The sequence below is a fragment of the Hibiscus syriacus genome, unplaced genomic scaffold (genome assembly GCF_006381635.1).
Source record: "Hibiscus syriacus cultivar Baekdansim isolate YM2019G1 unplaced genomic scaffold, ASM638163v2 tig00110764_pilon, whole genome shotgun sequence".
Lineage (NCBI taxonomy): Eukaryota > Viridiplantae > Streptophyta > Magnoliopsida > Malvales > Malvaceae > Hibiscus > Hibiscus syriacus.
This window is the reverse complement of record NW_024062852.1, coordinates 474625-490413: the sequence shown is the minus strand read 5'-3', so window position 1 is coordinate 490413 and position 15789 is coordinate 474625. Positions and strand designations below refer to the sequence as shown.

The 15789-nt window shown below is 36.9% G+C and overlaps 1 pseudogene; it reads left to right on the top strand.

The window, feature by feature from the left end:
* The first annotated feature begins 9238 nt into the window (after positions 1-9238).
* On the top strand, positions 9239-14657 carry LOC120139649 (annotated as a pseudogene).
* Positions 14658-15789: the final 1132 nt, after the last annotated feature.

Genomic DNA, 15789 nt, shown 5'->3' with positions numbered 1-15789 from the left:
AACCCAACCTAGAACTTACCTACTTTCCCCCAAATCATAACAAAGAATCCCTAATTGTTCAGCCTCTCCGAGGTCTTTGAAGCTGGTACGGCGGAGTGGAAATCTTCACGGGTGAGGCAGTTCCTCGGTGCAGCCCCCAATTTCATCACTTTGCAACGAACAATTGAAAAGCTATGGAACCACCATCTCAAGGGGCTCGAGTATAGGTAAATCTTGCTGGAAATAATTTCTTCATTTTCTCGTTCAGTTCTGATTCAGCTAAGGAATGGGTCCTAGAAAATGGCCCTTGGCATGTACTAAAACAAACCTTTAATCCTTAGGAAATGGAAATCGAATCTTCAAAGATTGAATTTTGATTTATCAATATTGTATATGGGTTCACCTTTTTAATATACCTCTTGAACTGTTTTCAAAGAAGGTCTTAGCTATATAGCCAGTGCACTAGGAGTTCCTCTTTCTATGGACACAATCACAGCTTCTAAAACTAGGCTAGATATGCTAAGGTATGTATTGAAATAGGGGCTAAAGAAGATATTCTGGAAACTATTGAAGTGATGCTAGTCAATGGTACTACTACTACTATCTATGTAGAAATTTCTTGGTTTCCAAGTAGAGTAGGAGATGCAACACTTTTGGTCACTCAGATAAAGGAGTTTAACCAAAACATCCTCTGCTCCCTCTACTTCTAAAATCTGGAGGGTAAAGAACACTCAGAGTATCATTTCTGATCCTCAAGTATAAGAAATCTGATTCTTTTCAAGTACCCCTGCCTAATTCTTCACTGCAAACTTCTCTGCATGAATCTTCTTCTTCAATAATTCAAACTGCTTCTAAAGGAAAGATCACATTAAACATAGTGATCAATTATCTTTTAGTACTCTTCCTCCTTTAGGCCTGTCAATTGAGTCTCTAATGATCAACCATCTAACCCTCCTTCTAGTGAAGATTCAGCTAAAGATGATCTCTAACCAGCCTCTTGAACTTGCCCTTAAGATTAATGATCCTATCATTATTCCTAAACGTGGAAGAGGTAGACCTCTAAAGACCAAACCTAAACTGCTATAAGAGGTTCTGCCAACAGATTTGAAATCCTATACACAGTGGATGAATCTCACCATTCTGAGATCCAAATCAGGAATAATTCGACTGTTTCTTCATCTTTTTCGGAATTGCTGAAGGAAGCATTGGATACTTGGGAAGTATGTGAGATGTTAGGAATTTCATTTAAGGAAGGGAATGAGGCTTTTATTGAAAAAACTATTAAGTCTTGACCAAGAGATAGATGAAGTATGGGGAGGATGATGGTTGGTCAGTATTAGCGACTGTAGGGGGTGTATTTCCTTTTTTATGAATAATTTTAGTCTTATTTTGTGGAACATTAGGGGTCTCGGGGGAGGGAGAAGTGTGTAGATGTATCAAGGTTGGTCAAGAAGTCAAAACTAATTTTTCTTTTCATACAAGAATCCAAGTTGGAATGATGTCATGGGTCGATTTTAAGAAAGGGGGGCAACTTGTAAAGGGGGTGCTGGTCTCTCCAGCACAGGATCTTCGGGGGTCTAATTTCTTTATGGAATGACAGTGTGGTTCATGACATAGATCAATATATGCATAGTAGGTTTTTGGCGTTAGTGGGAAAATATAAGAATGGTACAATGGAGTTTGTAGTTATCAATGTTTATGGGCCTTCAGTTGAAGCTGAGAAGGAGGATTTTTATGGGGAACTGTTGAATTTTGTTAGAGCTCGAAATTTACCAGTTTGTCTAGGGGGAGATTTCAATGCGTATCTTGATTCGAAGAAAAGAGAGGGAAGTCACAAAATTGGCATACTATCGATATTTTCAGGTCATTTGTGCAAAATGCCAACCTTATTAACTTACCTATGTCAGGAGGTTCTTTCACTTGGTGCAACAATAGAGAAGATTCAACATGGGTGAGACTAGACCGGTTCCTAATCTGTGCAAGATTCCTTAAGAATTCCCGAACATTGTGCAGTTTCTTTTACCGAAATCTATTTCAGACCATAATCCAGTTTTATTGGAGGATAATTCTATAAATTGGGGTCCAAAACCTTTTAGGTTTTTTAATTTTTTGTTAGAAGAACATGGTTTTGATGACTTAGTTGCTGATTCTCTGGAAGTAGAAGATAAGAAGAATAATAGTGGTGGAATTTTCAGAATGTTGTAGGGTGCAAAAATAAAATCAGGAACTGGTCTGGAAGTGGACATTTAGGACTGGCAGAGTCCATTTCGTTGCTGGAAATTAAAATTAACAGTTTGGACTTAAAGTGTCAAGGTGAAAATTTGTCTGTAGGGGAATGAGACCAATTGATTGAACTTAAAAAGAATTATGGAGACTGTTAAAGATCTAGGAGAGAATTTGGTTTCAAAAATCCAGAAATAGATGGATTAAGGATAGCGACATGAATACAAGGTTTTTTCACCGAGTGCTATGAAAAGGAATAGAATCAACTATATTCACTCTATCAAATTTAAAGGCAATTTAATCTCGGATCCAGAACAGATAAAAGACAGTGTGTTTAATTTTTTCAAGAATGCCTACAATGAGAAAACAACACTGGAAGTTGAGGGACTAAATTTTGATTTTAAGCAGTTGTCTCAATCTCAATTGATTTCCTAGAGGAGGTTTACAGAGCAAGAAGTGTGGCAAGCAATTTCATCTTCTGAAAGTGCAAAAGCTCCTAGGCCGGATGGTTTCACCATGGGTTTTTACAAGAAGTATTGGAAGTTGCTAAAGGTGAAGATTATGGAGTTTTTTTACAAATTTCTTTAATGGAAAGTAGTGGGTTCATGAGGTAAATCATGCATCTATTACCTTGATTCCAAAGAAAGGTAATCCGGAGAGTATTGAGGATTATAGACCTATTAGTCTAGTGGGAAGCTTGTATAAGATTCTTTCTAAAGTCCTTTAAAAAAGAATGTCATCTTGTGTTAAAGATATTGTTAGTCCTACACATTTCGCTTTTATTCCGGGGAGGCAATTGTTGGATTGTGCCTGTGTAGCCAATGAAGGCATCGATTATTAGAGGAAACAAGGGTTGCAGGGGTTATTTTAAAGTGGATTTTAGCAAAGCATATGACACTGTGGAATGGAAGATTTTGTCAAGGCTTATGAAGGAGATGGGCTTCGAAGAAATGTAGTGTTCTTGGATTGAGCAGTGTATTTCCACAACATCAATATCTTTTACTGAATGGGTCTCCTACAAAAGAGTTTCATATTGCGAAAGGTTTGCGACAAGGATGCAGTCTTCTCCTCTTTTGTTTAATGTGGTTGGTGAACTTCTTCATATGATGTTAACTAAAGCTGTGGATTTAGGCTTATTTCAAGGGTTTTCTTTTGCAAAGATTCAAAACAGTTTCAATTTGACTCACCTCCAGTTTGCTGACAACTTAATTATCTTTTGCCAAGCCTCCATCACTCAAATTAAAAATGTTAGATGAGTGTTGATGATTTTAGTGTTATGACGGGGCTTCATCTTAATTTAGTTAAAAGAAAACTTATGGTATTAATGTGGAGGAGGACATCCTTGGAAATTGGGCTAAGGACATTGGCTGCTCTATTGGTACCTTTCCGATGGTATATTTAGGCCTTCCGTTAGGAGCTAAAATTGTGAAAAACTGTGGGAGCCGGTAATTGCCAACTTTGATAAGAAATTGGCGGGATGGAAAGCTTCCTCTTGTCCATGGTCGGTAGATTGGTGCTTATTAAGTCGGTATTATCCTCCTTACCTATCTTTTATCTTTCTATTTTCAAGATTCTGTCTAAGATTTGTCAAAATTAAACTCTTTGATGGCGAATTTTTATGGGGTGGAGGGGAGGAGAAGAAGAAAATGCATTGGGTGAGTTGGAATAAGATTTGTAAACCAAAGAGTGGAGGTGGTCTAGGAGTCGTTGATTTGAAACTTACTAATAGAGCTTTGTTGGGAAAGTGGGTTTGGAAATTTGCAAATGATAAAGATTCCTTGTGGAAGAATTTCATATGTTATAAACATAATGTTAGTTGTAACTCTATGGATGTCAACAAGGTCTTATCTCACAAGGACTCTTAGAATTGGAGAGGTATTGTAAATAATTACATGAAGGATGATTTCATTGGAGGATGCATTAGATCACATGCGAGGCTACAATTTGGGAATGGAAATTCGATTTCCTTTTGGAATGATACATGGTTGGGGGATTTTCCTTTGAAAGTTCTTTTCCTAGGATTTTTGCCCTTTCATTAATCAAGGGGGTAAGGTTGTTGATTTTTGTAGCTTTGATTCGAATGGATGGGAGTGGAATATTAAGACTATGAGGAAATTATGTGACTGGGAAGTGGTTCAACTGGTTGAATTATTGGATAGGCTCAAGGATATCAAATTAAATGATTCTTTGGAGGATTGTATGCTTTGGGACGATGGGTGAGGGGTTATATTATGTCAAAGCTTGCACGAAATCATTCTACTCAACTGATGAGGATCCCTTTAGGTGGACTAAATGTTTGGTAGGGTTTGGTTCCTCCTCGAGTAGAGGTTTTCCTTTGGCAAGTATCACTTAATAAATTAGCGGTTAGAGTGGAATTGAAGAAAAGGGGGGTTCCTTTAGGGGAGGACATTCAATGCCCCTTTTGCAATCAAGTTGAAGAATCAGTTCAGCACCTGTTTTTCCTGCCAGTTTTCGTGGGTATTATGGAACAGAATCATAGGTTATTGGGGTATCAAGTTAGCCTTACCTGCTGATCTGTCTTCAGTTCTAAATTCATGGTTTGTTCTGAGGCCTTATTATAATATGTGGAAGTTTATCCCGAGGGCTATTTTATGGTCAATTTGGAAGATGCGAAATGAAATTATTTTTGAAAGAGGTAAGCTGGATACATCATCATTGTTTTTCACAGTTAGGTTAAGGTTAGCGAAATGGTTCCTTGCTAAGTATCCTTTACTCTCTATCCAAGTGGATTCTTTAATTGGGGATCCTTCATTGGCTGATAAAATTTCAGCTACTACGGATTTTAACAGGCATGTGCTTTGCTGGAGCCCTCCTCCAGTCGATTTTTTTAAGTTTAACGTGGATGGGGCTGTGAGTTATGTTAGGATGTTAGTTGGAATTGGGGGAATTCTAAGAGATTGGAATCAAGTCAAGCTATGTCGTTCTCAGAAAAATTAGGTTTTAGTCCTATCATTTTGGCAGAGTTGAAAGCTATCAAAATAGGTTTAGACATCTTTGTGGCATCATAATGGGTATTGAAGGGTAGGCTTATTATTAAAAGTGATTGCAAGTTAGCCGTCGATTGGTTGAAATTTCAGGAGTCAGTTCCACTTTATCTTTTTAAGTTTGTTAAGGATATTGCGGATGTGGTTTCTGAGAATGAAGTCATTGTTAGGTGGATTCCAAGAAGTTGTAATAGCGAGGCAGATTTGCTAGCTAAGGAGGGATTGGGTAGTGGTTCACTATGTTGTACTAGGTTCAAAGGTTTTATTCTGAGGGTGTTATATGAGTGTGTTTAAGTCTTATGTATCTTCAACGAGTGGTTTAAGTCTTATGTAATCTTTTTTAAAATCATATATTGAGGTACTCTTTTCCTCCTTCCGCTAGTCGGTTCTAACCTCATGGTAAAGGACTACTAAGAAGGAGGTTTTTAATGAGACCTACTATTCCTATAAAAAAAGATCCAAATCAAGAAAATAAGGCCTGCTGCTGTTGCGGTAGCTAAACTTATCAAAGAGCTCAATATTAAAAGAAAGATCTTATCAGTAAGACCAATAGTTCTCCTGGAAAAATTATAGAGGGTTTTCCCCCTCTATTCCACAAGATCATCTCTTTCTAGAACATCAGGGGATTCAATAATCCTCAAAAATAGATTAAGGTTCTGAACAAAGCTAATCTCTATAATGTTGATATTCTTGTCTGTTAGAAACCATAGTTAAACCTGAAAATTCTGAAAAAAAAATCTTTCACTCTGTATTTAGGAGTTGGAATGTCCTCACTAATTATGATTCTGTTGTCAATGGTAGAATCTGGCTTCTCTGGAAGAATGGCATTGACCTCTCCCCTTGCCACTCCAATGATCAAAGTATTACTGTTAAGTGTCTTTATAAGTCCACAAATTTCTTATCACTGCCATTTAAGGCAATAATAGTGGCTCTCATAGAAGATCTCTTGGCAACACCTCAAAGACCTTAACTCCATGTATGGAACTCTTCCTTGGATTCTGGGAGGTGACTTCAACACCTTCCTCCACTATAAAGAAAGTTCTGACTTTCATCTTCTTGGTTATTCCTCCACTGATATGCTTGATTTTCAAGAAGTTGTTCATCACCTTTCTATTCAAGATCACCCTTTTTTAGCCCACCTTTTCTTGGAGCAACAAGCAAAAGGATAATTATCTTGCAAGAAAACTGGATAGGGTGTTAATTAACCCTCATTGGGCTTCTTATTTTCAAGATTCTTTTGTTGAGTTCCTAGCCCCTAGCCCCTCTGATCACAGTATGGCTTTAGTTTGGCTTTCCAAAGATAATCAAATCAGTAAACAAAAGCCATTCAAAATTTTCAATTTCTGGATCAAACATCTTACCTTTCTTGATGAAGTCCTTTTCTCTTGGCAGCAATCTACTCAAGGCAACCCGATGCAGAAATTATTCTTTAAACTAAAATGTTTAAAGCCTTGCCTGAAGAAACTTAACAAAGATAATTTTAGTGACATCTCGACAAGGGTTAGATTAAAAAGAACAGAACTGGAGAATGCTCAAGTTTTCTCTTAATGGGAAAAACTCTTTTGAAGATGAATTAAATGTCCAAAAGGAGTTAATTACCCTTGAAGAATCTGAGTTCATGTTTCTTAAACAAAAAGCTAAGGTTAGGTGGATAAAAGAAGACAAATGCACCAAACTTTTCCTTACTGCTATTGCCTCTAAATTCAAAAGAGATACCATCAGGGTCCTAACTAACAATGAGGTTAAAAGACTGGATTCATTTGATGATATGGCTAAGGAAATCATAGATTACTTCCAGAATCAACTAGGGACTTCTGACCCTAATGTTCTTCCTCCAGATCCTGCTTTTTGAATAATCTGCTTCGTTTTCTCTGCCAACTGAGAGCATCTGCCCTTATTAAGACTGTTACTGTTGAAGAGATAAAATAAGCTTTATTTAGTCAATGTAACGACAAAGCTACAGGCACAGATGGATTTACATCTATGCTCTTCAAAAATTCCTGGTCTGTGGTAGGGGAGGATGTAACCAATGCTATTATTTTCTTCTTCCAAGAGGCATATATTCCTCCTGCCTTCAACTCTACCATTATTGCTTTGATCCCCAAAATTCAAAACCCATGCAAAGTTAAAGATTACAGACCCATTTCATGTTGTTCAGTGATATACAAAATTATCACTAAAATCCTTGTTAAAAGACTTACTCTGTTGCTGCCTGATCTTATAACTCCCAACCAAACTGCTTTTGTGAAAGGTAGATCAATTATTGACAATACTCTTCTTGCTCAAGAACTGGTGAAAGGCTATGGTAGGAATAACATTTCTCCAATGAGTGCTATCAAAATTGACCTACAAAAAGCCTTTGATTCTTAACTGGGATTTCATATCCTCTATTCTCCTTGCCATAGGGCTACCATCCACTTTCATAGGCTGGATTGAAGCTTGTTACAGAAATGCTAGATACTCCATATCTTTTAATGAAACTTTAATAGGTTTTTTCAAAGGCCAGAGAGGTATAAGACAAGGAGACCCACTATCTTCAACTCTTTTTGTGCTAGCTATGAACATTCTCTCTAATATCTTTAACCTTGCTGCTGTCAAAGGGATTTTTGGTTACCATCCTAAATGCAAAAAGCTAGGCATCACTCATCTCTCTTTTGCAGATGATCTTTTGATTTTTGTAAAGGAAACCTTGAGTCTATTGTTGGTGTTACCAGTGTTCTTAATCACTTCTATACCTTATATGGCCTTAAACTCAATGCCAACAAAACTGAGTTCTTTGCTGCTGGTGTCTCAGCTAAAATTCTTGATTCTGTTAAATCTGCCACTGGTTTTAGGCAAGGATTTCTGCCAGTAAGATATCTAGGTGTTCCCCTTGTTACTAGAAAGCTTACTGAAACTGATTGTATTCCTCTTCTTGACAATATCAATGCAAGACTCCACCATTGGTCTGGAAAATTTCTTAGCTATGCTGGTCGTCTTGAACTTATCAAACTGTCCTCTATAGTGTGGTTAATTTTTGGTGCCAGCAGTTTCTTCTTCCCCAAAAAGTTATCAATCGTCTTGAACAACTATGCTCTCTTTTTCTCTGGAAAGGTTCTGATAGAGCTGCCAAAGGTGCCAGAGTCAGCTGGAACAGATTAAGCTGCCCCAAGTCCGAAGTAGGTCTCGGCTTGAAGGATCTAAATTCTTGGAATAAGGCTTGCATGTTTCAACTCATTCGAAAAATCCTTGCTGGAAATGGATCTTTGTGGGTTGCTTGGATTCATTGTTATGTCTTTAAAAACATAGAACTAAGTGTAATCAATGTGGGTACTTCCTTCAGCTGGAGCATCAGAAAACTCCTTAAACTAAGAACAGAGGCCCTCCCTATTATCTCAACTGGAATCACCAATACTAAAGACATATGGGAGGAAATAAGGGAGCATAGAGACAAGGTCCCTTGGCAGAAGTTACTTTGGTTTCCTCTACATATACCCAAACACAACATGATTTCTTTGATGATTCTTCTTGATCGGCTTCCTACTCGTGACAGGCTTTTCAGTATGGGAATAACTACTGACCGTCTTTGTATCCTTTGTAATGAGAACTTGAATCCAGGAATCACTTATTCTTTGAATGTAGCTATGCTTCCTCGATCTGGAACTCCATCTTGAACCTTTCCAATGTACGTGATACTCACAAGACTTGGGATTCAAGAACAGAAGATGTTGCTAAAAAATGGAAGGGTAAATCTTTACTTTCTATCATTCTAAGACTAGCTTGGAACGCTTTCAATTACTTGATTTAGGAGGAAAGAAATAGAAGAATCTTTAAAGGTGGATCAAAAAACAACGAACCAAATTCTTAATTATGTCAAAGAGAATGTTCGTATTCAACTTAACGATAAAAATGTCAATAGAAATGATAATGTAAATTATGATCTTTGTACCTATTGTTGAACTTTATTCTTGAATAATAAAATCTAAACCAAAAAAAAAAAGACGAGAAAAAAAAAACTTCAAAAACCCAACATTTCTGTGGGAAAATCAGATTGGTTTTCTATTTTCTCGGAGAGAAGAAAGAAAAGTGAAAGATTTTTTCCCTGACGAGAATTTAGCTTTCATTTGAAATTAAAACTTTGGGTTTCTTAATGCTTGCTCTGTTTCATTGATCAAACATTTCTTTGAGTTTTGAGACTTGAATATATAGCCCAAGGAAAGCGATTGTTTGTTTTCATTTCTGGGTTTTAAGGGAGATTCTCCTGACAACTCTTATTGATTTTTTCTTTTAATATCAAGATTGAAGAATCAGAAAATTATAATCTTGAGTTGTTCCTTGTTGGGAATCAGCTGAAAATCTAATTAATTGTTGATAGCCGAGTTGACATTTCTAGGAATTTGATTGTTGCTTTCTTGGTGGAGATATGACGCTAAATACTTTACCAGGGAGTTCCGGGTATCTGGATTTGTTTCCACAGAGAAGAATGTCATACTTCGGTAATCTATATGTTCTTAGACTTACTGTGATTGCTGGAATTGGCGGCTTCCTCTTTGGCTACGACACTGGTATCAAATCCCTTTCAACCCTCATTTCTAACTCTTTGTTCTTTATGAGATTTGCTGTATATACTCTGGTTCATCTGATGACAATGATTTGTGTCTTTCAGTAGGTGAAACCATGTTTTGTTGAATGTCGGGTTCATCTGATGAAAAATTTTATTTTTCAGTTATAGGGGATGAAAGTCCAGCTTTTATTTGAATGTATGCTTCATCTGATAAAAAGATTTCTATGTTTCAGTCGGTCAAACCAAGTTTTGTTTGAATGTCTGGTTCTATGTTTCAGCAGATGAAACTGAGTTTTGTTAGAATGCATGGATTGCAGCATCAGAATTGGACTGATCTACGGCTTTGAGAGATCAAACTTCTTGTCTCAATTTTGAAACTTGAATAAAGACTTGCACTTACTCTTAATTTAGCATGATCACATTAATTGTTTTTCATTTAATTTCTCGTTCAAATAAGTTTTTGTAACTTAAGCATTACCTAAAACTGTTAATTTAGGTAATGAAATTCAACTGAACAAAACAGGAAGACTTGATTGTTTTCATTTCTTCTTCTGTTTACATTTTTTTGCCAAGCAAAAGTTCTCATTTGGAAATGGTAATAATTGCAGGTGTGATCTCAGGGGCCCTTCTTTACATAAAAGATGACTTCGAGGTTGTCAATCAGAGTAGTTTCCTGCAGGTATTATCAGCTTTTAAAGGTGTTCTGAAATGCTAAACTTACTTCATTCATGAAAAAAATGGGAATCGAAGAAAGTCTTCCCTTTGTATGTGTGTGTGTGTGTGTGTGTGGTTGATTGAATGGGAGAGGAAGAAATGATGAGAGCTATGTCAGCAGATGCCTACGGCAAAATCGTTGGATCTTGTGTATTTTGCTACTCAAACTCTTCACTTTTCTTGGAGTACACATGTCCTGGACAAGTGTATTGGAATACTATCCTCCAAGGATCCTCGTAATACATGGAACTCTTGGAAAAAAGTGTAACATACTTGTTTCAGGCACACCATGTTACAATTAGACTTGATTCTGAGTAACATAGCTTGTGAGTGCATGCAAATGCTAGCTTTTAGTTCAAAGGGTAGGCGATCCTAATCCCAGAAAAAAAAGGGCATTTGTGTTTGCCGAAGGTCCAAAAGGAGAGCAATTGGGAGGGGTTCTAGAGGGCTTATAGATCCCATGGCTCCTAAACTCAAGATCTCGTGTGCACATTCAGCTGCTAGCTTTTAGTTGATCAGGATAGACAATTCTAATCCTGGCAATAAAAAGAAGCAAACCCCGCATTTGTAAAAGGTGCAGAAGGGGAGCAATTGAGGCATTGGGAGGGTTTATAGATCCCGTTTCCTCTAAACTCGATAGTTTGTATGTACATGAACCTGCTAGCTTTAAGTTGACCGGGATGAGCAATTCTAATTCCTGGTAAAAATAGGCAAATCTTATGTTTGCAAAAGGTGCAGAAGAGGAGCAATTGGGTGACATGGAGGGTTTATGTTTCCATTGGCCCTTAAACTCGGTATCTATATAACTCCTAGTGTTGGTTAACATGCATATAATTTGTTAATTTTGAACCTTTCCCCGTTTGGAATTATCCTGATGGTTTTATCTGGCAGGAAACTATTGTCAGCATGGCCTTGGTAGGTGCAATCATTGGAGCTGCATCTGGAGGTTGGATTAATGATGCTTATGGACGTAAGAAGGCTACACTTCTTGCGGATGTTGTCTTTACAGCCGGAGCAGTTGTCATGGCCGCTGCACCCAATCCGTATGTGCTGATATTGGGGCGATTTTTTGTTGGCCTAGGTGTGGGTATAGCATCGGTGACCGCTCCAGTATACATTGCCGAAACATCACCCTCAGAAATAAGGGGTGGGTTAGTTAGCACAAATGTGCTCATGATAACTGGTGGACAATTTCTTTCCTACCTTGTAAATCTTGCTTTTACAGAGGTCAGCTTGTCTTCCTTTTTCTACTTCATTTGGTTTCATCTGCTTGAATCAATATTATACATATAAATTGTGTATGACAATTACAATATGGTTAAAATGTTATTATATTCTACAATTATGAAAATATATATTTTATAAAAAGTAGGATTTCCCCTTTTTTTTCCTTAAAAAATGGTTTTCTATCAGTGTAAACTGAAAATAAACTCCCCAATTTACCTGCTCAGACAAATTTGCTTGCTTTAGAAGTTCAATATTTACAAGGTTGGTGGTTAATGAAGCTAATAATGGTTCAATTAACAAGCTATAGCTGAATAATCAGTAAATGGACATCTGTAGATTTTGAACTCAATGAGATGGTTCAAATGGTATAGATAGCAATATTCAATTTTCTTCTTATCATGATAAGATTCAAGGTTGAAGATGATCTTATATTTAAACTAAAGATAGAATGTCAAATGTGCATGTTAAATTACTGGTTAATAAATCATCGATGACTAGGCATTTTACTATTATCAGTCTCTTGTTGTGGTGTTAGTGAGTTAAATAAATACTTGATTACATAAACCTCAAATTGTGTTCCAAGTAATACCAGTTTTCCGAGGTAATTGTTTATTTTCTTGGAAAAGTTGGATAATTTTGTTCTATGTATATTTATGCTCATTATTTTTTCTGCTGGCTTGAAATGGTGTTCAGTTTTGCAGTTTTGGAGACACCGTATCCCAGATAAATACGGGGTTTGGATATAATTGGTCTTGAACAGAAACACCAGTGACGGAATTCACTCGTTCTTTTCTGCTAGTTAGGTTATGCATGTGCAGCCATTATTTTCAGCATGTTGAATTTTACCTAGTATGTAGCGTAAATATGTTTTTTTCTGTAAAATGTGTGCTAAAGAAATGAACATAGGAGGTTAAAAGTTTGTTCAGAAGCTTTATTACCCTCTTTCCGAATCCATTATTCTTTTGGATGCTAATCGTCCAATCATAGATAGCTAAGGGCTTCGAATTTGATCTTATAATATAGATTCACTTTTAAGGCTATCGGGAGTAAGCTTATTGTGTTTCCTCCCATAGAGACCAGTGGTTTTATAAACACAAATAAGCGTATGATTCTGGAAATCTTGGAGAACCATTATTCGTTCAACACAAATTGAAGCATTTTAAGAGAAATAAGTGTATGATTCTGTTAGCATAATTTGTTAAAATCATATCCATTTAAACCAGTGGTTTTGTTGCCATAACTAGTTGATACCATATCCGTTTAATTATGGATATACGATAAGGTCTTAATGTTATTTGAGGTGAGAGAAGCATATGAATGGGTGAAGGATGATGGTTCATGGGTCCGGACTTAGTTCTTACCTGGCCTTTATGCATCATAGGACTTCATGCACTCCAAAATGTTCTCGAGTACCTCTAGTAGCTGTCTAAAACATTGTTGCATGAACAGGTTGAAGGAACTTGGAGATGGATGCTTGGAGTTTCAGCCATACCTGCTGTCATTCAGTTCTTCCTTATGCTTTGTATGCCGGAGTCTCCACGATGGCTATTCATGAAGGTACATCTAACTTTTGGGGAAATTTCTTTGTGGATCCTGTATACTCCTTTAACGAGCCATCCCATCATATTGTACAGAATGAGAAAGATAAAGCCATAGCGGTGCTTTCTAATATTTACGAAATTGCTCGATTAGAGGATGAAGTGGATCACCTTTCTGCCGCAGAAGAAGAAGAACGTCAGAGAAAGAAAACCGTCAGATATTTGGATGTTTTCAGAACAAAAGAAATTAGACTTGCCTTTCTGGCTGGGGCGGGACTTCAGGTAAAGATTCTAACATCAACATTCTTTTGGAATGTGTTGTCCATCAGAATTACATTTTTCTTTTTATATACTTTTTTTAAAAAATAAACTTGTAGCCGCATCATTTTTTGAGAGGTCACTTTGTCTAATTCTGAATGCACTTAAAATGACTCGTGACCTTTATATCTTTCAACATGAAATGTACTCGGAGTTAATTAAGAACATTACTGTGAATACAACTCTTATAACTATTTTTATGACATAGAAACTATGATTATATGCAGGCTTTGCAGCAGTTCACTGGTATCAATACCGTGATGTACTATAGTCCAACAATTGTCCAGATGGCTGGCTTCAATTCTAATAAGCTTGCTCTTCTGCTGTCGCTTATTGTCGCTGCCATGAATGCAGCAGGAACTGTTGTGGGCATTTACCTTATCGATCATTTCGGAAGGAAAAATCTGGCGCTTTCGAGCTTATCCGGTGTCATTGTGTCCCTTGTCATCCTTTCCGGGGCTTTCTTTGCCAAAACAACTGGTTCTTCTAATGGAATTTATGGATGGCTGGCAGTCATTGGATTAGCTCTTTACATTGCATTCTTCGCACCTGGAATGGGCCCCGTTCCGTGGACCCTGAACTCGGAGATATACCCTGAGCAATACCGAGGGATATGCGGGGGCATGTCGGCCACAGTGAATTGGATTTCAAATTTGATTGTGGCCCAGACTTTTCTTACAATCGCTGAAGCCGAAGGAACTGGAGTTACTTTCTTGATCCTCGCTGGCATAGCTTTGCTTGCAGTCGTTTTGTGACTGTATATGTTCCGGAGACCAAGGGATTGACGTTCGTCGAAGTGGAACAAATTTGGAAAGAAAGGGCTCGTGGAAGCGGTTATAACACGCAGAGCCTTCTTGAACAAGGAAACGAACCCTAAATCAACCTGGTTTGCATTTCCACGAAGTTGGTATCTTGTCCAGACGGCATTTGAAGTTGTGTGTTTCATCTTTCTACACATAAATGTTGAAAGGTAGGCATCTTAAAACATTTAGATTGTTTACTGCATTTTGTCTTGTATAGAAGTTGTATCATTGCCGAAGTCCTGAACTTGAGGCATGGCCCTTATGTTTTCAAGTTTTGTTGGAAGTAAAAATGGCAGCTTTAGAGTCATGAAAATGCAAGCTGCAATAAATATTATAGATTGTTTTTATTAAAGCCGACGTGCCCCTAAACAATATCTTTACATATTTTTTTAAATGGAAAGAAAACATAGAACAGAGGGGAAAGTTCAAATTGCCTATGGACCCTACTTCTGCTTGATTCAACGGAATCAATTCCTCCATGAACCTGGCAACCGGTCTCTGGTGAAGCTAACAAGCACCAGAACCCCTTAAATTTGGTGTTGGTAGGCTTAGCTGATGTGAAATCCATGTGAAAACCGGGACAGCGAAGCAGCTCCATGGTTTTTGGTCAAGGTAGTTCCAGAATCCAACAATCGAACTAACATGGGGATGACACCAGCTTCAGCTGCTCACTTTTGCCATTCCAGATTTGTTGTAGCGGTTAAACGGCAGATGTCTCCGACTCCGACAGCATTTTCTACTTGCTTCTATCGAAATCATTATTATGCCCGCCCCTGTGCAGAAAATGAAAATTGGTTGGAATTGCAGCAGCATCCACAAGCGACCAAGTGGTATGGTTATTTTTCAGGAAGGTTAGAGATTAAGCCCGCAGCAGAATCAAGTTGTTCATCATTAGAAGACTGGATTATCTCAGGTCACAATGCTAATAATTCCTAAAGATAAAAAAACAACACATACATCATGTAACCTAACTATGTTAACATGCATAATACTTAAAACAACACATATCTCGTGCAACCTAATTATGTTAAGATGTTCAATAGTTTTCATTATGGATGTCTCTCTTTTAATTTAAAACCAATCAAACAAAGTAAATTAAAATCCAAAAACAATGTTAATTAATCAAATGTTATAGAAAAATAGATTTTTTTTGGTATGCAAAGCATACCTTAGAAATGGAGTGGTAGCAATTTCACCAATTAGTGAAATGACGAGGAAGATCAAATCTTTCACCTTCATCTTAAAAATATAAAATTTAAATGTCAGAAATTTATGTTACTGAAATTAGAACTAAATTAAATAAAAATAAAAGTTTACATTTTAAACTAAAGATTAAATTTTAAATTTTAAAATATGAGAAGGATGTCAAATTAATATATACTTTAAAATTATATTTTAAAAATTATTTAAAAAAAACCAATCTCTTCAAATAATTTTAA